The sequence below is a fragment of the Dermacentor variabilis genome, chromosome 8 (genome assembly GCF_050947875.1).
Source record: "Dermacentor variabilis isolate Ectoservices chromosome 8, ASM5094787v1, whole genome shotgun sequence".
In the NCBI taxonomy this organism is placed as follows: domain Eukaryota; kingdom Metazoa; phylum Arthropoda; class Arachnida; order Ixodida; family Ixodidae; genus Dermacentor; species Dermacentor variabilis.
Window position 1 is genome coordinate 134,581,144 of NC_134575.1, and position 22,149 is coordinate 134,603,292.

General features: G+C 50.3%; 1 protein-coding gene across 2 annotated transcripts in view; it reads right to left on the reverse strand.

Moving 5' to 3' along the window:
* Positions 1–22,149, reverse strand: part of LOC142591291 (uncharacterized) — a 250,753-nt gene that overhangs the window by 143,083 nt on the left and 85,521 nt on the right. The gene's annotated exons all lie outside the window — the stretch shown is intronic.

Sequence of the window (22,149 nt, forward strand, 5' to 3'; positions counted from 1 at the left end):
CGTTAAATGCAGTGACAAAAAAAAACACAATAGGTAAGGTGGACTTTGATGGCACTGTAGATAAGCGTAATGCTATCCACCGCTTTGGTGTACTCCTCCTCTCCTCCTCCTTGTGAAGGTGAGGAAAAGTGTCCGAGCGAAGTGCAGGGCGCAGTGTCCCAGGAAGGAAGGCAGAAAGAAATTAGTGGGTGTGGGTGCGTCGCTCAACACTGGCTTGAGTCAGTTAGCGCTCTGGTATCCCGTGTCCCCATCACGTCGACGACGAAGTAAGAAGGCGAAGGTTCTAGAATAGGGAATGGTTGGTGTACGTGCCACTAAAGCGAGCCTCGCACATAGTGGTGCTACACAGAAACATGTGTGATGATTCAACTCTATGTACGCTGCGTTTGTTCAAACGAGGATGCTGTGGACGGAGGTTGTGTCGCACACCTGATTGATGTAGTCGTTTGTGAGAGAGATTGTGTGGACAGTTATTTTCCTTTTTTGTTCGAAAAAATCGGCGGCAGGTGAAGCGAGGTGCCGTAAAGAAGCTCTGCAATAGCACCGGGAAGATCCTCATTGAAAGCAGTTGAAATTTCGAGCAGCGTGATCGGGAATCGGTGAACGGACTTGTTAAGAAGCCGTGAGCAGCAAGTGCTGCATTAAGGTGGCAATTAAATTTCTCAACGATGCCGTTTTTTGGGGGATGCTACGATCCTTTTCTCATGCATGCTGTTCTGAGAAGTTAAAGCACCTCCGATACGATTCAACCTGGTGGTCCGATTAGTGGCAGCTTTTGCAGGGCATCCAAATTGAGAGAAAATGCTGAAACAAAATGTACGACCATTGTAGCTGCAGTCATGTCAGAAATGAATGTCGATTCGAGCTACCGCGTGCAACAGTCTAAATGATAGGATAGTGACAACTTTGATATGGAAGTATCGGACTGATAATTTTAATGTGAAGAACGGCGAAATATATGTCGGGTTGCAAGAAAGGCTATCTTGGGGGAACCACGTACTGTTTAACTTTGTGCGCACCAACAAGGTGCACGTCCACGGACCTCGCGTTCATGCCCTAAGCGGGATGAGACAAGTTTTTGAGTCGGCAAATTTCTCGATGAGAAGGAGTATGATAAGCGTCTAATATTTGCTTGCAGAAACAGACGGTTACTTATGGCCTGGGTGTGCTTGTGTAACAGCCACAAAGCGGTTACGTACTTTCAAAGGTGATTTATTCAAGATGAAGGGATGCAGATGTATCGCGTAGGTCAAGGAGTTTAGTATCAATATTTTGCGCTTCAGCCAATTCTAATAGGTTAAAAGGAAAAGTAAGTGTCATGAGGAACTAAAGAGGTGAAGCTTATTTATAACGAATACGTAAGGCTGCACTCAATGTGGCAAATCCACGCCGCAAAATAGGCATGCATTCGTCGTCTGCATTCTGCTGCATCCTTGTTGCTATGGTTGACGAACAGTTCCGTGGCAGAATCCGCGCCATACGATACGCGCGCAAGTCATTATTGTGTGGCGACGGACATCATGTTGCTCTGGTATTGTTCATTGCAGCAGTCGCGTTTCGTTTGGGGATGCTTCAAGGCGTCGCAGCAAGAGGGTCACTATCAATTGTAGTCATTTGGGCGACTCATGGGAAGTGCCGTGAACATAGGGCAGTGCTTAGCATGAGTCAGCTTTTTACAGTCACCAGCACACCTGGGGGCTCAGAAAATGAGTGTCCATGAGCTCAGGCCCATCGTCAGTGAGGATGAAAACCAAACAGAACACACGGCGAAGGTTGTGGTTTAGTGTGCATGCCAGCGGATTTTTCTTCTTGTAACGCAGGAGGTCCTTATTGATGTGGTTCACTGAACGAATGGATATACCGAGTGTTGCTGCGATCTCATGATGCTCAATGCTGGGATTCCCACGAATCGACTCATCCACATGATGTTCGTCACTCATCGAAAATGTTTGCGAGCCGTCCACTTTGCCGCTTATCCTGGGGAGTTGGTGCCGCTGAATTTTGGTTTTTCACAGACCTTGCTCACCTTCGCACGGTTCTGACATCAAGGCAGACATCCCCGTAAACTGCACCCAGACGTGAATGCATGCTGATAGGCGCACAACCTTCTGCAGACAGAAATGCAATCACAGCCCCTTGTTTCAACCAGACGTCACCGCTGGAGGCCCATGGATTGTTCGATTACTCTGGAATGAGAAGACGTAGGATGGTGAGGCAAGTGACATTATTTGGCTTAAACGTCAATGCTTAAATGGCAAATAGTCCAAAAGGTTTGCAGTACTATCGGCAAAGTAGTGGGCTCGGAAGAATTACTTTCTGATTGGCTCTCGTATCCGGTGGTTCTGTCCCTGACATGTACTAGTGAACTTTACGCTTGCCTCTAGCTGGTCATCGCCATTAAGGTTCGGCGATCTTGTTTTCCTCCAAGGAGCAAGGCTGTAGGTAGTGGCGGATTTCGTGTTCGAAATTGCGCTGATTTCTGAGAGGTGGTTTCCGAGACAGAGGGTGCTATTCTGGTGCACGTGGTTGTCTCCTCGAGCTTCGGTGTCTTCGGTGACGCAATGGAATGTGATGACGCTCCTCAGCATGAAATAGCTGAGATACCTTCAAAGCGTGTCCTTGGCAGAAGCTGTACTAATGGTGACATAACTCTATTAACGGTGACACTCGAGGACGTTAAGTTTCACACAGATGGCGTCACTAATTCCATGACTTTATCTGCAAAGATGGCGAGGCTGTTCAGGTCGCTATTTGAATGCATATTGTATGGCCCTGCCGAAACAGTTCCCGCAGAAAGCTGTTCTCGATGACTGCGGTGTAGCCGTTCATGGGCTGTCGCATGCAGTGAAGAAGCTGGCTTGGCCGGGGGTCTGCCAATTCCTCTGCGGAGAGCAACTACTGCATTCGGGCTCCCGGTCATGCGGTCCTGTGCTCTAGCAGTGAATCTTTGATATTGATGCGTAATAGGACGGAGGGTTGTTGCGAAAGCAGGTCGGCAACTTCTGCAGCGGTGCCAGAGGACAGCACGAAACCAATGATGTGGTGCTGAGTCGTTCAGTGCGACGGCCAAAAATGAAAATATGCTATTGCGACAGAACCAACCAGGTCCCATGGATGTGGTCCCAGTACGGTTGGAGTCGGAGGAAAACTGCAGATACGTCTTCTTTCTCGGTTGTTCCGCTAGCCTCCGTACCTTGGTGCGTCTTATTGCTCTGCATGGCGCCACGAGTACTTCTATAGTGCAGCGAAGAACTCTGGAGAACCTCTATCTAGAGTCGTGCTTAACGAGATGGATGCACGCCTGGAGCACAACAAGGTCCTGTTTATGTCCGTAACAAAAGAAGTAGAATTTAAGCGGGTGCACGGAGCACTGGATGTTTTGACAGCTTTAGGAAGGGATTAGAATAAAGGAAAATGAGAGAAGAATCTTATGTGCACAGACTTGTGCGAAAAAATGCAAAAAGTTCGCAAGTTTCGCCGTCGATTGCGATAGCAAATTACTATACAGCTATACCACGTCAGGATAGTAGCTTCATCGGCCCTATAACATTGTAAACATTCGCCTACTAATTAAATTGATATGCACGGGGTCACGCACGCACGCGCAAACATGGCTACATCTCACTCGACGACCACTCACTGTCAAAATGGTGGCGGGAGGAAGCGCGGAAGCAGCAGCGAGCGAGAGACATTAGTGCGGCTTAGTTTAAACGAAACCTAAGTGGTGAGAACACAACGCATACGAAGTTATCAGCCCTCAAGGCACCTAGACTGTGTCCCTCATCGCAGATCACTTTCAAAATAGGGCCCACGTGTCCGCGTTCAGCGGTGGCATACGTAGCCGCCCCCAATGTAAAATGCTCCGGTGTGCATGATAGAATGTGTACATGGGCTGAGAGAGGATGTAGAAATAAACAGATACACAGACATAGCACAACTTTCAACTATAGACTTTATTTTCGCACCCATCTATAAATATATACCGAACGAGCGGAAACAAGCAATACAAAAAGAACATTGAGTGGTGCATGTGGATGAACCGTACACGTGTCTAACGTATGATCTAAGCGTACACTGCAGTGGTTACAACAATAAACCGTGGAGTCGTAGATCTTCCTCACGTAGCAACACTGATTGCTTGCTCACGCAGTTTTCCTCTAATTTTGGAATTTCATAGACCACCACAATCGCTCTTGCCATCTTGCTATGAGCCTTACACAGAAGATAAATACTTTCAAGCATGGGTTTGCAGGGAAAATGTCGGTAATGAATGCCCAAATGGCCCGATATTACTCTAGTGAAGTTATATTCATGCTCTTTTAGTCTCTCATTGATGCATCTGCCAGTTTGACCAACAGACGTTCTTCCGCACGATGTCTAGCCTTTCATTGATGCAGATGCATTAATGAGAGACTAAGTGGCACCTTTCGCTCTTGTCGCAGTTCCCATAGTTTGGGAGAGGGTGTCAGAGGGAGAAGGCGATGTGAGAAGGCTAGGAAACGCTACTACTAGACACGACAACGGTTGCGGACAAAGTAGATAAATTTAGGTTCAACGAGCGGTCCGCCACGTTTCTGCTATTTCAGAAAAAGAAACACCATGCAACTTTGTCATGCAGACAACTTAAGCATTGCGTGCAGAAAGAAAGCCGCATTAAAGCGCACCGCAGGGTCTAAGCGGCAGTACGGAACTGGTCGCGCGTCAAATCAGCACTTCAGTGCCCGCCGCGGTAGCACTGCGGCTATGGCCTTGCTCTAGGTGGCAGGTGCGATCCCGACAGCGGCAGCCGCATTTCGACGGGGGCTGTTGCGGCTCGAGGTGGAATTTCGGCCAAGAAGCCAGCTAGCCCATCGACGAGTACATCCGGTAGTAGGAATGAAGGAAAAAGGGTTTATGTAACATTATTTACCCTACCTACCCATACGGAAGGCCACTCCATGCAGGAACATAAACGTCTGAGTAGAGTCAGGACGTGTTAGCACCTTTCACTGCACGAAAGGTCTCCGCTTTTAATACAGTCGTCTTCCCAAGGCGACTACGCTAGGTAATTTGATGACTGTATCGGGGTTAGTTATAATCGTCCAACCAGTAACCATATCCCGCCGATGATATCGCACCATCCCGCAGAACTCCGCCTCCGATGGTGCTAAATATGCCTCCGCATATCTAGCAACCGCATAGAGATTTCGGAATGTGAGGTCGAAGCCGATCCCATGGTAGTATTCGATGTTGTCAATTTTCATCACTAGTTATGGTTGTCATGTGCAGGATGAGGGGACTTTTGTGGACCAGTCGACAGTCGATGTCAACGCTGCGTTGACTTCTAAATAGGCGCCGATAGATGGGTTTGGGTTGCCTCGTGGTAAACGTCTGATCAGCGCCCTTGACTGTGTTGAGACGTAAGAGGGCAAAATATAAAACGCCAGTGCGCTTACATTTTGGCACACGTTAAACACCAGGGTGTCAAAATTAATTAGGAGTCTCCACTATGTCGTGCCTATTCATCTGATTCTGTTGTTTGGCACGCACAGCCCCATAATGCAATAAAGGTTAATAATTATGTCACGATGTGATATGCCATGTGAGGCAATCATAAATCTGACACCTGAAGCCAACACTCTCCGTGCGTATTCTGTGTACTACGCAGAAAACAGCAGCGGTGCACACAAGGTAACGTTTAATATCAACTAACCACTCTCGTGTGCGACTAAAGGTTGAAGTGAGAAAATATTCCCCTTAAAGCACCGCTAATTGTCATCAATCTAAGGAAACATCACAGAAAGCTTCGTTTACACCGATTCCCGCAGTGAGTGGGATCCGCAAATCTTCCTAACTTTTTTTTTGCATATCAGATCAGATCAATTAAGTAAATTTTAAGGTGGAGTTTGTTACCTTGAGCGAAAGAAAAGAATTCTAAATCACGAACCCTGTAGTTTCGTGCCGCTGTCTCAGTGTGGTCTGAGAGGTCCGACAGGTGCTCCAGGGCCGAGAGCAGCTCGATGCCAGATTCCAAATGTTCCCTTCCTTAGGCTCGAAAAATATTAGGATCACCTGTTTGTGTACATTTATGACATGGTAGTGATCGCGAGGAAGTACAGGACCTTCCGCAGCCTTGGAGCAACCTATCAGGCCGTTCACTTGTCTCTCCTGAGGGAGAACTTTGCGGGTGTTTTCGAAAACTTGCAGCAGGCACTTGAAGTGGATGCACTCAATCTACCGGTGGCAAAGAAGTGCTCAGCGCACCACATCGTATATTATAAGCAGAGGCTGCAGTATCTGAGAACGTTCTTTCAAGTTGTTTTTTGCGTTTTGCCAAATAAAGAGCAAACGAATTGCTTCAGTCAGAAATAGACTGCTCCACGGAGACGCTTTCATTGCGACTACGAGAGAAAATCGTTCTCTTGTCCCATTTTAGGAAGCAAGCCAAGAATCTAAGTACAAGCAGCGATGCGTCCACTTCTTTCTGCCAAAGAAACGCATCTGCTCGCCTGCAAATGAACTAATTTCTGCAACACATTGTAACAGGTTAGCATAAACTTTGTCGATAAAGCCGTCGCTGGGACTTGAACAGGAGAACCTAGTGATCGTTTCTCACTTTCTTTTTCCCTTCAATACGAGCAGGAGAGTGTTGTTTGCAAACTCCATTCCCTCCGAACACCGAGAACGCAGCGAACTGCGCAGTGCCACGGGTGCGTGGTCGGCACACAGAGCCGATCCTTGTCCCAGTTTTATAGAAGAGCAATACTCGTGAGCCTAGCACATGTCCTGTATCGACGATCTATGAGTTCCTCTAGTGGCGTCGCGTTGCAGACCACCGCCCACCAGACAACAGTATACACGATTTGCGTTTAAGCCTACCATGGGTAGCCTTAAGCAGTTTCGTAGCAATACGTCGCCAAGGGTAACTTTAAGTGTCTGCAACCAGCTTTTGATATTTAGGCTTCTAATGAAGAAAGGAAGATAATGACATCCCGATCATCATCAAGAGCGGAGGGCACTAGATCGGCGCTTGAACGCCACTATCTTGTTCTCCCGACCTACTGTTCAGAGCTACCGCCTGTTTGTTGGACTCGTCCAATAAACCTCCCTACATTTGGTGGAGGTGCTGGGTACGCATATCGCCGGCACCCAGGAACTCCGATCCCGTACGTTGCACTCGACCATGCAAGCTGACGCTGCCCAACCGCCGTCATCTCTCCCGGCCACCGTTTGCCCCGGCCCGGTTCGCCAGCGAGATCCCCCGGTATTTTCGGATACGGAAGACCAGGACATCGAGGACTGGCTGTCGGCCTACGAAAAAGTTAGTGGACCCAACAAGTGGGATGACGCTGCTAAGCTGAGTACCGCGAACTTTTACCTGGATGGCGTGGCGAAGCTGTGGTATACGAACCACGAATCGGAATTTGAGAACTGGCCCGCTTTTAAGCAGGCAATATCTGCCGTTTTCGGTCGCCCTGCCGTGCGGAAGTAATGCGCCGAGCAATGGCTGCGCACACGGGCACAGGAACTAAACGAAGCATTTACAGCCTATATTGAGGACATAATCAATCTGTGCAGGCGCGCCGATGCTTCAATGAGCGAAAGTGCTAAAATTCAGCATATTATGAAGGGCGCCGACGACGATGTCTTTCAAATGCTTCTTGCGAAGTCTCCTGGCACAGTGTCTGAAGTGGTAACTCTGTGCCACAGCTATGACGAATTGAGAAGGCAGCGGGCTCTCACCCGACGTTCATCTCACACGTACAGTCAACCACTCGCTGTACTGGACATCGTGCCTGACCAGTCATACCTTCTCGCACAAATGAAAGAATTTCTGCGTGAGGAGGTGGCCCGTCAGTTGTCTCTCCTACCGTTTGCTCAGCGTCAGGAGCTCCCACGGCAGCAGCAACTGCAGCGACCAATCCCGTTGGCTTCCGTGCTTCGACACGTCATCCAAGAACAGAGTTCCGAGGCCATGCCGGTGCCCATTCAGCAGCAACCTGTCGCCGCGCCTCTTAGTTACGCAGAGGTAGTAAAGCGGCAGCAGCTTCAACAGCCCTCAACGTCCCATGATGTGTCGTATGCTGCAGCCCCGATTCAGCCGTCCGTGACATGGGCTGCTCCCAACACTTCAAATCCCTGGCGAACGCGCGAACAACCGGCTGATCTGTTTTGCACGCGGTGGCCCTGGTCATATCGCCCGATTCTGCCGCCGTCGCACGCCAGTATACTCAGGCGCCCGTTCGCAGAACTACATGGATCGTCCCCGCTCTCGTTATGAAGGTCCGGGTCCCCAAACAAGGACGTCTATACGTGACTATCCGCAACCCACGTCTCGTCGCTCACCTTCACCCCGTCGCCGATCCATGTCGCCCATGCGTCGTCGACCAGCCCCTGAAAATGAGGGAAACTAGCCCCCGCAGTTCGTGAGGCAAGAACTGCGCTGTCGAAATGCTCAAGTCCTCGAACTTTGCCGTCGAATATTGTCGAAGTTTTTGTAGAAGGCACCCGTGCATATGCTCTTGTCGATACCGGTGCTGCCGTTTCTGTTATGGACACCACACTTTGCCGCAAGCTTCGGAAGGTAACCACGCCTCTTGAGATGATGCCCTTACGTACAGCGAATGGAGACCCTGTTCGGCCTATAGCTGCCTGCACTGCTCGACTTATTATCGCTAAAGAGCACTACATTGTTGAGTTTATCGTCCTTTCATCCTGCTCGCACGACATCATACTTGGCTGGGACTTTTTATCGTATAATCACGCCGTTATTGATTGTGCCAGATCTGAACTTGAGCTCTTCCCGTTGTGTGACCAGTCCTACAACCCCGCTCATCAAGCCGCACACCAACTAGTCGTAACAGAAGATACAGAAATTCCGCCGACAGCAGCTGTTTTGATCCACGTGTTCTGCAACAGAATATGTGATGAAGCTGCATTCTTTGAACAATCACACCTCCTTCTAAGTCGGAAGCCACTTCTTCTGCCTTATTCGACCCTCTATATTTCGAATGGAACAAGTGCACTCTGCCTCACAAATCCTCTTCCGTATCCCATCAAACTGCTTAAAGGTGAATCCCTTGGAGGCGTGCAACCCATTAAAATCGGCCAAATTTCTTCCGTGCAGCAAGATTCAGCTCGACCCGACCTCGATGTCGTCAGTGATCTTAATCCGTCTGATGTACCAGCTGCCGACCTATTCGATTCGTAGATCGCAGACGGACTGTCACCATTTGAACGCTCTGCTCTTCTCCATCTGCTCTACCAGTTCCGCGACTCTTTCGATGTTGTCCAACGTGCCCTTGGCCAAACTTCTACCGTTGTTCCCTACATCGACACCGGCTCCAACACGCCAGTGCGACAACGCCCTTACCGTGTCTCCACCGCGGAACGTCAAGTTATTACCGACCAGGTTGACGATATGCTTAAACGCGACGTTATTTGCCCTTCACAAAGTCCGTGGGCATCACCTGTGGTTCTCGTTAAAAAAAGGATGGACCAATTCGTTTCTGCATGGATTACCGGCACCTAAATAAGGTCACTCGAAAAGACGTGTACCCGTTACCCAGAATTGACGATGCCTTGATTGCCTACAAGGTGCCGAGTTTTTTTCATCGTTAGATTTGCGTTCCGGGTATTGGCAGGTGCCTTCAGCAGAGGCCGACCGTTCAAAGACAGCCTTCGTCACGCCTGATGGTCTATATGAATTCAATGTCATGCCCTTCGCTCTGCAATGCGCTTGCCACCTTCGAGTGCATGATGGACTTGGTTATGCGTGGTTTGAAATGGCACATGTGTCTCTGATACCTCGACGACATTGTTGTCTTTGCACCAGATTTTGCAACCTATCTGGAACGCCTCAACCATGTCCTGGCGTGTCTGAAGAGCGCTCAGCTGCAACTAAATCTCAAGAAGAGCCGCTTTGCTGCGCGAAAACTTACAATTCTCGGTCACGTCGTGTCAAAGGACGGCGTGCTTCCGGACCCGCCTAAACTACGTGCCGTGACCGACTTCCCCATACCGACGACTCTAAAGCCGTTACGAAGCTTCATAGGGTTATGCTCCTACTTTCGACGGTTTGTGCGCAACCTCGCCTATATAATTGCGCCTTTGTCCCAACTTTTAAGCAGCGCCCCCAATCTTTCGTCATGGTCTTCTGAGTGTGACCAAGTTTTCTCCACCCTTCGCCGTCTCCTGACGTCACCACCTATACTGTGCCACTACGATCCCATCGCCGCAACTGAGGTGCACACAGACGCCAGTGGTGTCGGCCTCGGTGCTGTTCTCGCACAACGAAAGCCTGGGTTCACAGAGTATGTCGTCGCATACGCCAGCAGAACTCTCACCAAGGCTGAGTCAAACTATACCGTCACCGAGAAAGAATGCTTCGCAATAGTCTGGCGCTCGCCAAGTTCCGCCCTTACTTATATGGCCGCACGTTTGATGTAGTTACGGACCATCATGCATTACGTTGGTTGTCTTCGTTGAAGGATCCGTCAGGTCGCCTTGCCCGCTGGGCTCTTCGACTTCAAGATTTTGACATCCGCGTTTAATATCGTTCCGGACGCAAGCATGCGGATGCTGATGCACTGTCGCGGTCACCACTATCCAGCTAAACTGCGCCCATATCCACTATAGACCACCCATTGTCAGCTCTTGACGTCGCCACCATCTCCTCTGCACAGCGCCACGATCCCTGGATCGCTTCGCTTCATGACGTTTTATCCGAGGCACCCACCCTTTCGACCACTGGAACACTGCGACGTCAAGCTTCGCACTTTAGCATCCGTGATGGCCACTTGTACCGGCGCAACTACTTGCCAGATGGTAGGACGTGGCTCCTAGTTATCCCCAGAACGCTGCGTCATACAATCTGCGCGTTCTTCCACTCCGACCTGCAGTGTGCTCACGGCGGTGTCTTCAAGACCTATGAACGCTTACGCAAAAGGTGCTACTGGCGCCGAATGTTTCGCTTTGTCCGAAACTTCATTCGCGGCTGTCACGAGTGTCAGCGACGAAAAAAACCACCGCATCCTGCCGCAGGTTCATTACAGCCCCTTCCGTGCCCTGACCGCCCATTCGACCGCGTTGCAATTGACCTTTATGGACCTTCACCTTTGACCACGGCGGGCAAACCGATGGGCTATCATTGCTGTCGACCACCTTACACGATACGCCGAAACCACTGCTCTTGCCACAGCGACAGCACAGGATGTCGCCTCTTTCATCCTCCAGCGTTTTGTGCTTCGACACGGTCCTCCTCGCGAACTCATCAGTGACCGTGGCCGCGTATTTCTTTCTGATGTAATCCAAGCACTTCTGCACCAGTGCAACATTGTACATCGGACGTGTACTGCCTACCACCCTCAGACGAACGGTCTCGCTGAGCGGTTTAATCGGACACTGGGCGACATGCTTGCGACAGATGTTGCATCTGATCAGTCAAACTGGGACCTGGTTCTTCCATTTGCGACATACGCGTACAACACCGCTACGCAAGTCACAACCGGGTATTCCCCCTTCTTCCTTCTTTACGGTCGCCAGCCGGTGCACACTATCGACACGTTGTTGCCATACGCACCAGATGCCTCAGAGTGCGCGCCCGTGTCGAAAGCCGCCCGTTAGGCTGAAGATTGCCGACAACTAGCCAAGCTCTTTACTACAGCCGACCAACAACGTCCGAAAAACGACCGCGATTATGACCACTCTCCTGCCGCAAGAGAGAGAGAGAGAGAAAACATTTATTTATCATGAGTTTGGGCGACTTCCTCGCAGGGTGGAGCACTTAGTTCAGGGCCCCATTGGCTCGCGCCACTCCGCGTGACCGCCGGATCAGCCGTCGCTGCTCTTGCGGGTCGGAGCTGGTCAGCACAGTCTCCCAGGAGGTAGGGGAAGGTGAAGGAATAGGGGAATAGCCCGGAGGGTGTGGGCACTCCCACGTGCAATGACATACTGTGCGCTTTGCTCCACAATAGGGACAGTATGAGGGATATTGTGTTGGGTGGAAGAGCTGAAGATAAAAGAGGCAGGGAAATGAATTAGTTTGAAGCTGTCGCCACGCGACGGCATCTTCTCGATTCAGGGAATTATGTGGTGGAGGGAAGTGTCTCTTGGTATCTCTGTAATATTGTAGAGTTTAAGTGTAGTTCAGTGGTTCTGTAGGTGTGTCGTCTGGGTTGGACAGCTCTTCCAATGGCGCCCGGTTAGCGAGCTCTCGGGCTACCGTATTAGCGCGTTCATTACCATGGAGGGAGGCGTCATTCGCTCCTGGAGCACTTGTGTGGCTGCTTGCACCAGCCTGCGCCCCTGGCTTGTCGTCCAAACTACTCCCAAATTATCATGGTCCCCACCGCGCCGTCGAGCGTACTTCGCCCGTAAACTACGTCATTGAACCTCTTACGCTGCACGGCGACCGTCGTCGATGTGGACTTGAGGTCGTTCACGTAGACCGCCTCAAGCCGTACTTCGACCCTCTTGTCCCCACCTGTTAGATCGCCAGGATGGCTCCACCTTTCTCGACGGCGGCAATTGTAATAAAGAAAGGAAGATAATGACATCCCGATCATCATCCAGAGCGGATGGCACGAGATCGGCGCTCGAACACCACCACCTTGTTCTCCCGACCTAATGTTCAGAGCTACCGCCTGTTTATTGGACTTGTCCAATAAACCTCCCTACACGCTGAAGATTTCAGAAGGGCGTATATTACTATGCTAAAAGGGGAGTGGAAAATTCCAAAGAAAAAATGACAGGTCATACAACGATAATAGGCTCATCGTCAGCAGATGGATGGTTCAGGTAAATTTGACACAAACATACTGGTAATCATTGACAACGGTCGACACTGAAGAGGGTAAAAAAAGCTAGAGAAATTCTTAGAATTCTCTGCTAAAGTGCCGTCATTATTTGGATCGGCAGTGACTTCGTTTTGACTTAGTTTTGCTTACTTGCCTTTCCTCGTTTATGCACGTCTACTCATGGTCTTTGCGGTGGCAAAGAGTGCCTAGGCTTTAGTAGACAATTGTCAGATTTTCTCGCCGCATGACCCTTTGAATGCAATTGTGCGAATTGCTGCAGCAGCGCGTGAGGCGAGAGCGCATCGCTGCGATGCCACGTCAACCTCGCTGTGATACAGCAAAGGCCTGGCTTCATCCCCGGCCGTCACGGCGTGCGGCGAGGACGAAACAATTGACCGTCTTGTTTGTTCCTCCCCCGCCTTCTCCAAACAGAGGGCTTCTCTTCACGTCTCATTCCGACGCCTCGGACTCCCAGCAGTCTCGGAATCCCAGCTGCGGTCTCGCGGCCAGCACCACGGCTTCGCCTTGAGGCAGCTCCTTACGTTCCTGAAGGACATGGGGCTGTCGTGTAAATTGTGAATGCGCCGCCCCATGGCTACCGCTGACAACGGTACCTAACGGTACCGGACTCTGGAATCGCGTCGACCTTCTCCCTCTTCTATTTTTTTATCCTTTAGTCTTTATGTCCCCATGCCGTTCCCGAAGGCCCTCAGTCATTCTCCCTAAGGAGCTGCAGAAAATAGCGCCTCTTTTCACAGTCATGCACAAACGCTCCCGAAAGCCTGTGCTATGTACGCGTTCCTTCTGCACGCAAGCTACCGCCAGCGTTCTGACGGCGCCTCAGTAAGGGACAATGACAACGCGCCAAGCGTCTCAATGCGCACGCTTGCCCACAAGGTGTTTATAGCTCAAAGGATGCTCCGTAGCGTTCAATTGGATTTTGGCCAACCCTAAACTCTAAACTCAAATTTAAGTTGGCCCACCCCCAGATCTCAACTTGGCCCATCCCTAGATTTAAGTTGTCCCTCTCCCAAATTTAGTTTGGCCCGCCCCCAAATTTAAGTTGACCCACCCTCAGATATCATATTGTCCCTCCCCCAAGTTTAAGTTGGCCCCCAAATGCCCTAAAATGCCCGTGCTAAAATTTCAGGTGCCCCACGTTCCAATTTCACGTTGGCTCGCCCCCATATTCAAGTTGGGCCACCGTCAAATTTCAAGTAGGCCCACTCCCTGATTTAAGTTGGCCCACCCTCAAATTTCATGTTGGCCCACCCCTAAATTTGTATTTGACGCATGTTCAAATTTCAAATTGGGCCACCCCCAAATTTCAAGTTACCCCACCCACGTACATCAACTTGGTGCACCCACAAATTTCAATTGGGCCCCCTCGAAATTTCAAGTTGATCCAACCCCCAATTTTAAGTCTGCCCAGTCCGAAATGTTAATCGGCCCACCAATACTGTAAGCTTCCCATCCATTTTCCTTAAAAGCCCTATGCACATATCTGTAGGGGTATTATCTGTATACTTCTGTTGTTTGCCTTACATAGTTCATTATCGCTTACAAAATTTCGAAACGTGCGCACTTATACTATCATAACGATTAAATGTCTTCGTAAATTACGCATTTTTGTGCCGATACAAGGCATTACACTTTTGCGTGACAGGGCTGCGGAACTGGCTAAATCAAGCTTATGGTTTACTACATATTAGCGGAACATGACGGCTACCAAATGGCTTAATGGGGTGGACATTATATCAATTTATCGAGTGCCACGTAGCGTCTTAGAAGTTATCTCCGTGTTTATAGAGAAGCCCTGGCGTATGGACACTCGGTACGAAGGATATCTTCGAACCAAGGATAAGATGACCTATTTGAAAATAAGAAGGAACTCCAATACACAGAGTGCCGTTATTAGGCAACAGCGTTAAAAGCACGTGTGTAGGACATCGCTTGGAGTAGTCGAATTAGCATTCCATCTTCTCATTTAAATATAAAACCGGCAGATCCCACGCACTGTGGGGATTGGTGCTATGCGAATCAGTGTGCAGGCAGCCTATGAAGTTAACAAAAGGACTATGAGAGCACCAAGACGTAGGGAACTGTTTCGTGACCTACATGATGGGCATGTCAAGACTATCATTCATGTTCGTGTACACTCTTGTCATACTATGACAATTTTGGTACATAAGAAGACGCAGGCGGCTCTTTCATGACTTACATGACACGCATGTCATGACATTCTGTCATAACTATCCTTATTGTTCATCATACACTCTTGTCATACTGTGCCAATTTTGGTAGATACCAAGTTAACTGAATGACCACGGGAGCACCAACGCACCATAACGCACATGTCATAACGCACAACGACCATAACGTACATGTCATGATATTCATGCCATGAGAGATCATTTATACTTGTCATTCACTGTTGTCACAGTATGCCAATTTTGGTACCTAAAACATTAACGAAACGACCACGAGAGCACCAATACGTAGGCGGCTAGATAGATAATGTCAAAGTTGCAAATGCTCGCCAAGAAACGCTTCGCATTTGACAAACACGTCTCTTAAATCTGAAAGCGCATGCGTTGTCGCGTCGCCGAATCAAATACTGTGCAGTTGATAAAACAGTGTGTAGTTGAGCTTGAAAATTCAGTCGAGGTTCTCGTTGCGTCCTGATGTCGCGTGTCCTGATAACTTATTGGACATTTCGCGTTTGTTCGGAGCGCTAAAAACGAATATAATAAAGGAAGGACGCACACTAGCGGGCGAATCAATATGCAGTGCATGCTTGATGCTTCGTCATAATTTCACTTGTGAATATATAACCACGTAGACGCCATTTGTGTCAATGTATATCAAGGCACAGCAAACAAACACGAAGAGAAAAGCCTGATGTGCTTTCTAATACATCTAATGAATTTAGCATTCTACTATAAAGTGTGGAGAACATTATGCTACCCCTAACACGAAGTTTAAATTGTTTGGGTGTTGGATGATATTCGAATGAAGTTGAATTTCAATCAGAGGGCTTGTGACCTGTGTGTTTTTGTGGGGAGGGGTCCCTCCAGTGGGTTTTGGCGATAATATATATATATATATATATATATATATATATATATATATATATATATATATATATATATATATATAACAAATTTGCCAGCTGCATCACGCCACCTAATATTCTGCAATCCTCGACTATGCTTCACTTCTATTAGCACCCATTAGCAGCTGTAAAGGTCCACCGCTTATCTGTCCTACAAAATTTCATTGCCTGCCCAGCTGCATTTCTTTCTCTTAATATCCACTAGGATATTAGCTATCCGTCTTTGCTTTTTTATCCACACTGCTCTCTTCCTAACTTTTAACATTGTGCCTTAAATTTAACGCGTAAGCGTAGATGGACCGTCTGTGAAATCGGCTAGGTAATGTTTGCAGCCACGAGAGAAGCGAGCGCCAGAGGAAGGCGCCTGGAGGTGGAGAAGAGACTCGACGCGTTCGCGCCATTTCCGTTTCTGCTTTGACGCCGCGGTGCTCCCTGGGCATGTTGGCAGCGTCCCTTCTTTGCACGTGTAGCAATAGGCGTTTTCCCTGTGACACTACGTTGCTCCCTCACGGATTGCTGAATCAACCGTCTTTCCTTCCTTTAGATGACTTATCATCACACTGCGTGGCACCCAAGCCTTCAGGCCTTGCACCATCGCAATCAATGTAGCGTTCGCGACAGCGTTCGCACAATTTCCGCTTGTGCTTCGACGCCGCGGTGATCACTGGGCATGTTGGCAGTGTCCCTTCTTTTCATGTGTAGCAATATGCGTTTTCCCTTTGACACTACGTTACTCCCTCAGGGGTTGCAGAGTCAAGCGTCTTTCCTTTCTGTAGATCGCTGTCATCCCACTTTGTGGCACACCAGGCGTTGCACCGTCGCGATCAATGTAGCGTTCGCGACAGCGTTCGCGACTTTTCCGTGTATGCTTCGACGCCGCGGTGCTCACTGTGTATGGTCGCGGCGTTTCTTCCTTGCATGTATCGTATCACTTGCGATGTACCTGCGGCATACCAGGCGTCTCACCGTCGGGATCAATGTAGCGTCTTCGATCACGTTCGCGCCCTTTGAATTTGTGCTTGAACGTCATGGTGCTTGGCGTGCATATTCGCGGAGTCCATGCGCTTGTGCGTTACTCGCATTCACGAAGTGAAACGCCACTGTCATGTTTACAGCGAACCTGTCAACGGCTAGTACCCCCAGTATCGTGTCCGGGAGCGAATACAATACAATTATTATCATTAGGATTGCCTCCAGCGTCATCGTCTTCTACAACAGCTGGCTCGTTGGCGCCCTTCGGCGCTACTGTGCGAACACGCTCATGCAACTGCTCGCGCGCTCGTCGTCGTCGTCATTAAGAATTAATTTATTAATTAAGAGCACTAAGATGTAACGAATTTTACATAAAAGCTGTTGAAAGATCGTTCCCCCAGGATTACGTCCGTGTGTAGACATAATACGTGGGCCGATCCCAAAGATAGTGCGATGCCGGGCCGGCCTGCGGTGAAGGTGAAGCAAGCATTAGGCACTCCCCGTACGAGGGCTGATACTGAAAATAGTGCAATGCCGGGTCGAGCCGCTGCGCAGGAGAAAAAGGCGTTAAGCACTCTTTGTACATGGCCCAATCCCGAAGATAGTGCAATGTCGGGCCGACCTGCGCCGTAGGTAAAGCGGGCTGTAAACACCCCCATACGGGGGACGATTCCGAGGATACTGCAATGCCGGGCTGATTCGCGGCGGATGTGCAGTTTGCCAACAAGGGGCCTACATACACAGCTCTGCTAGTCATCTTTCTTCCAGAGTGGAAGGGCACTGAGTTTTTTTTGTTCCATCTTTGTTTGTGTGGTTCATAAATTGTCGTCGAGCTTTATATGTATTGTGATGGGTGCACTGAACAATTCCGATGGTAACGTCTGTTCGTAAACGAGAAGGCAGGTGACGCAGAGCCGGTACAGCTGGTTGCCCGAACGGCTTACACTCGTGCTAAGCACTGGCGATCCGGCTGAGCCACTGGTTGACCAGGAGGCATGGAAGAGACGATCTGGCTGGCCTTGTTCTTGTGCTCTTCTTCCTCATTACAATTACCCCCGGTGGAAAAGCGGAGCCATCCTGGCGACTTACGACGTGGAGACGAGCGGGTCATAGAATTGTTTCAAGCGGCGAACGTGAACAACATCCCGTCCACGGCGGCGCTTGTCGGATGTCGATATAAGCGGCTCTATGACATAGTTGACCGGAGAGGTGCGTTCGACGATGCGGCATGGGCCATCATACTGCGAGTGAAGTTTTGTCAAAATTCCAGGCGTGGTAGAAAACACGGACAACAAGACAAGTGTGCCGGGAGCGAAGTTCGGATTCGTAGCGTCACCATCACGATTGGCTTTTTGTCGTTGATGGTCGGCGGAGGTGAACTTTCGCGCTAATTGACGGCATTCCTCGGCGTATCGGGCGACGGCTGAAACGGGAGCACACTCGGTGTGGTGTATAAGGCAAAACCATGTCGATAGTATGGGAAGGATCGCGACCGTAGAGAAGAAAGTATGGAGAAAATCCTGCAGTACTTTGTGTAGCCGTATTATATGCGTAGGTGACAAATGGCAGGATGATGTCCCAGTTTGTATGCTCCGGTGAAACGTACATGGCGAGCATATCAGGAAGGGTGCGAGTGAAACGCTCTGTAAGCCCGTTTGTTTGAGAATGGTACGCCGTGGTGGTCCGGTGAACTATGCGGCATTGAGCAAGCAGAGCTTCAACCACCTGTGACAGAAACGCACGGCCTCTATCACTCAGCAGCTCCCGAGGTGGGCCATGACGAAGAATGAAACGATGGAGCAGAAAGGATGCAACGTCACCGGCGGTCGCTGGAGGTAGAGTTGCGGTTTCAGCACAGCGTGTATGGGGATCAACTGCGACAATAATCCATCGTTTTCCAGCGGGTGTCAGCGGTAGCGGCCCGTACAGGTCAATTCCCACACGGTCGAAGGCACGTGCAGGACATGGAAGCGGCTGTAATAAACCGGAGATTTGCGGCGTTGGCATTGCGGGCACGAGCGGATAAACTTTTGTACAAAAGAGAAAATTTCTCGCCAGTAGTAACGTTGCCGCTGGCGCTCATACGTCTTCAAAACGCCTGCGTGTGCACATTGTGGGTCAGTATGGAAAGACGCGCACATGTCGGAACGCAAACTCCTAGGGATAACCAGGAGCCACTTGCGACCACCGTGTTGGCAGTTGCGTCGATGCAAGAGGCTATCCCAGACAGCAAAATGGGCAGCCTGGCGACGCAGAGAGCGGGAGATGGGAGATGCAGGCGAGCCAGAAAGGAGATCCAGAAGAGAGGCCACCGAAGGATCCTTGCGCTGTTCGGATGCGAAGGCGTCGATGTTGACCGAGGATATCGCCTTAATGGCAGAGAGGGAGGCCGTGTTGGCTGGCAGCGGAGAGCGGGACAGAGCGTCAGCATCAGTGTGCTTGCGAGCTGAGCGGTATATGACGTGTATGTCGTATTCTTGAATGCGCACAGCCCAGCGGACAAGGCGTCCAGATGGGTTATTTAAAGAGGATAACCAACAAAGGGCGTGATGGTCAGTAACCACATTGAAAGGCCTGCCGTATAAATAAGGGCGAAACTTCCTGAGTGCCCAAACGACGGCCAGACATTCTTTTTCTTTGACGCTGTAATTGCATTCCGCTTTGGTCAGCGCACGACTGGCGTAAGCAACGACGTACTCGGAGTAGCCAGACTTGGGCTGCGCAAGGACAGCGCCAAGGCCATTACCACTGGCATCGGTATGCACTTCAGTTGGGGCGGTGGGGTCGTAGTGTCGCAGTATAGGCGGAGACCTCAGGAGACGGCGTAAGGTCACGAACGCGGTGCCGCATAGGTCGTTGGCGCCACTTAATAGTTGTGTCAGAGGTGATACTACCGAGGCGAAATTGCGAACAAACGTTCTGAAGTAAGAACATAGGCCGATGATGGCGCGGAGTTCTTTGAGTGTCTTAGGTTTCGGAAATTCTGCCACAGCGCGAAGTTTTGATGGGTCGGGGCAAATGCCGTCTTGTGATACGACGTGACCTAGAATCAGGAGCTTGCGTGCGGCGAACTGGCACTTTTTCAGGTTCAGTTGCAGGCCTGCGTTGGTCAAGGACATCAACACTTACCTAAGGCAAAGAAGATGCGTGCTGAAATCAGGGGCGAACACAACGATGTCGTCGAGGTAGCACAAACACGTGCTCCATTTTAGGCAGCGCAAGATATGGTCCATCATACGTGCAAACGTAGCAGGCGCATTGCATAGGCCAAATGGCATCACATTAAATTCGTACAAACCATCTAGAGTAATGAATGCAGTTTTAGGCCGATCAACTCCTAACATCGGGACCTGCCAGTAGCCCGAGCGTAAATCCAACGAAGAGAAGAATTTAGCTAGTCTTGCAAGCTGTCCAGAGCGCCGTCATTGCGCGGTAGAGGGTAGACGTCTTTTCGCGTTATCTTTTTTAGACGGCGACAATCGACGCATAAACGAATGGAACCATCTTTTTTTGTGACGAGAACCACCGGCGATGCCCACGGGCTATTGGAAGGTCGAATGACGCGGCGCTGAAGCATGTCATCCACGTGCTCACTGATCACCTGACGCTCCTTGGCGGATACGCGATACAGGCGCTGCCGCAATGGCGCGTTGGAGCCAGTGTTGATGTGGTGGCTGATGGTTGACGGGCGACCCAGAGTAGACTGAGCGACATCAAAAGAAGAGCGGAACTGGGCAAGCAGGTGAAGAAGCTAGGAGCGCTGCTCGGAAGTAAGGTAATCGGCAATGAAAGGTGTGAACAAGTCAGGTGATGGCGGAGCAGAAGGGGAAAGTGCACAGAAGTCAACGAGCTCTGCATACGAAGCATCCGGCACGTCGGTTATAAACATGTCATCAAGAGGCTGAACATGGCCAAGTGCTTCCCCGCAAAGAGCTATCAGCGCTGTAGGAAGCGTATTGCATACAACGATGGCGCTGAAACCGGCTGAAATGTCAAGTGTGGCGAAAGGAAGGGGAACGTCTTTGCGGGTCAAGAAGAGTTGCGAAGGAGCGAAGAGGACAGCGCCTTCAGAGACAGTGCCACAGAAGACGGGAACAACGGCAGACGAGTACGGCGGTATGGCGATGTGTTCTCGAAGAACTAGCTTAGCGGGAAGAGAAGTGGCGCCGACGAGGGGCACGTCACACAGAGGCGATAATTCGACTTCAGCATGTGCAAAATTGATGACGGCGTTATTTCGTGAAAGAAAATCCCACCCAAGTAACACGTTGTGACAGCAGGACTGCAGAGCCACAAACTCCACAATATAGAGAACGCCCTGAATAACAACTCTAGCTGTGCCGCTGCTGAAGGCTGAACTGGCTGGGCGCTTGCTGTGCGAAGAGAAAACCCAGAAAGTGGCGTCGTAACTTTTAGTAAAGCTCGAGAGAGGCGTTCGTTTACGTCAGACACGGCTGCTCCAGTATCAATTAGCGCAACGGTAGGGACGCCATCAACAGTAAGGTCGACAACGTTTGAAGGCGACAATGGCGGACTTGTACAGATCGATCACGACGCAGTTCCTGCCTCCTGAACTGCGGCAGTTAGTTTTCCTCTTGCGTGGGTGAATGGCGCAGACGCATGGGGGACAACGAGCGGCGACGCGGCGAAGGTGAACGACGTGTATGGACAGGGCGCTCGGCTGGTGGCCTGTTCGACTGCCGACTAAAATAAGCGTCGTGGACAGGCTGCGCGTCGGCGTAGGGAGGCGACTGCACAAACTCATCAGAGTGTAGCATGCGGCGGTGGCAGAGTCGTGCCACATGGTCGGGAATACTGCAGGCATAACATATGGGCCTGATGTCTTGCGTGCGCCAAGGATTAGTAAAGCCAGGAACAGGTCGATGAACGGGATGATGAACGGGTGGTAGCGGCCAAGGATGTAGCGCAACGAGAGCTTGACGAGGAGGCTGCGCGGTGATGGATGCATACGTAAGTGGCGCGGCGACAGGGTGCTGCTGATGCTGCATTTGTAGAGCCTCAGCAACTTGGTCTTCAATAACCCACCGGAGCGTAGGGGCGAGCTGTGTAGGTGGCTGTTGCGGCAGCGGCTACTGTTGGGGTAGCTCAGCGAAGGGTAGCAAAGAAAGCTGACGTGCAACTTCTTCCCGCCCGAAAGTTTGGATTTGTGTTAGCAAGGGGGTGCGATCAGAGGAGGCTGTCATGGAAGAAAGGGCCTCGTCAGCCACTGAGAGGCGCCTGGTCAACTCGCGCTGCCTCCTCAACTCGTCGTAGCTTTGGCACAAA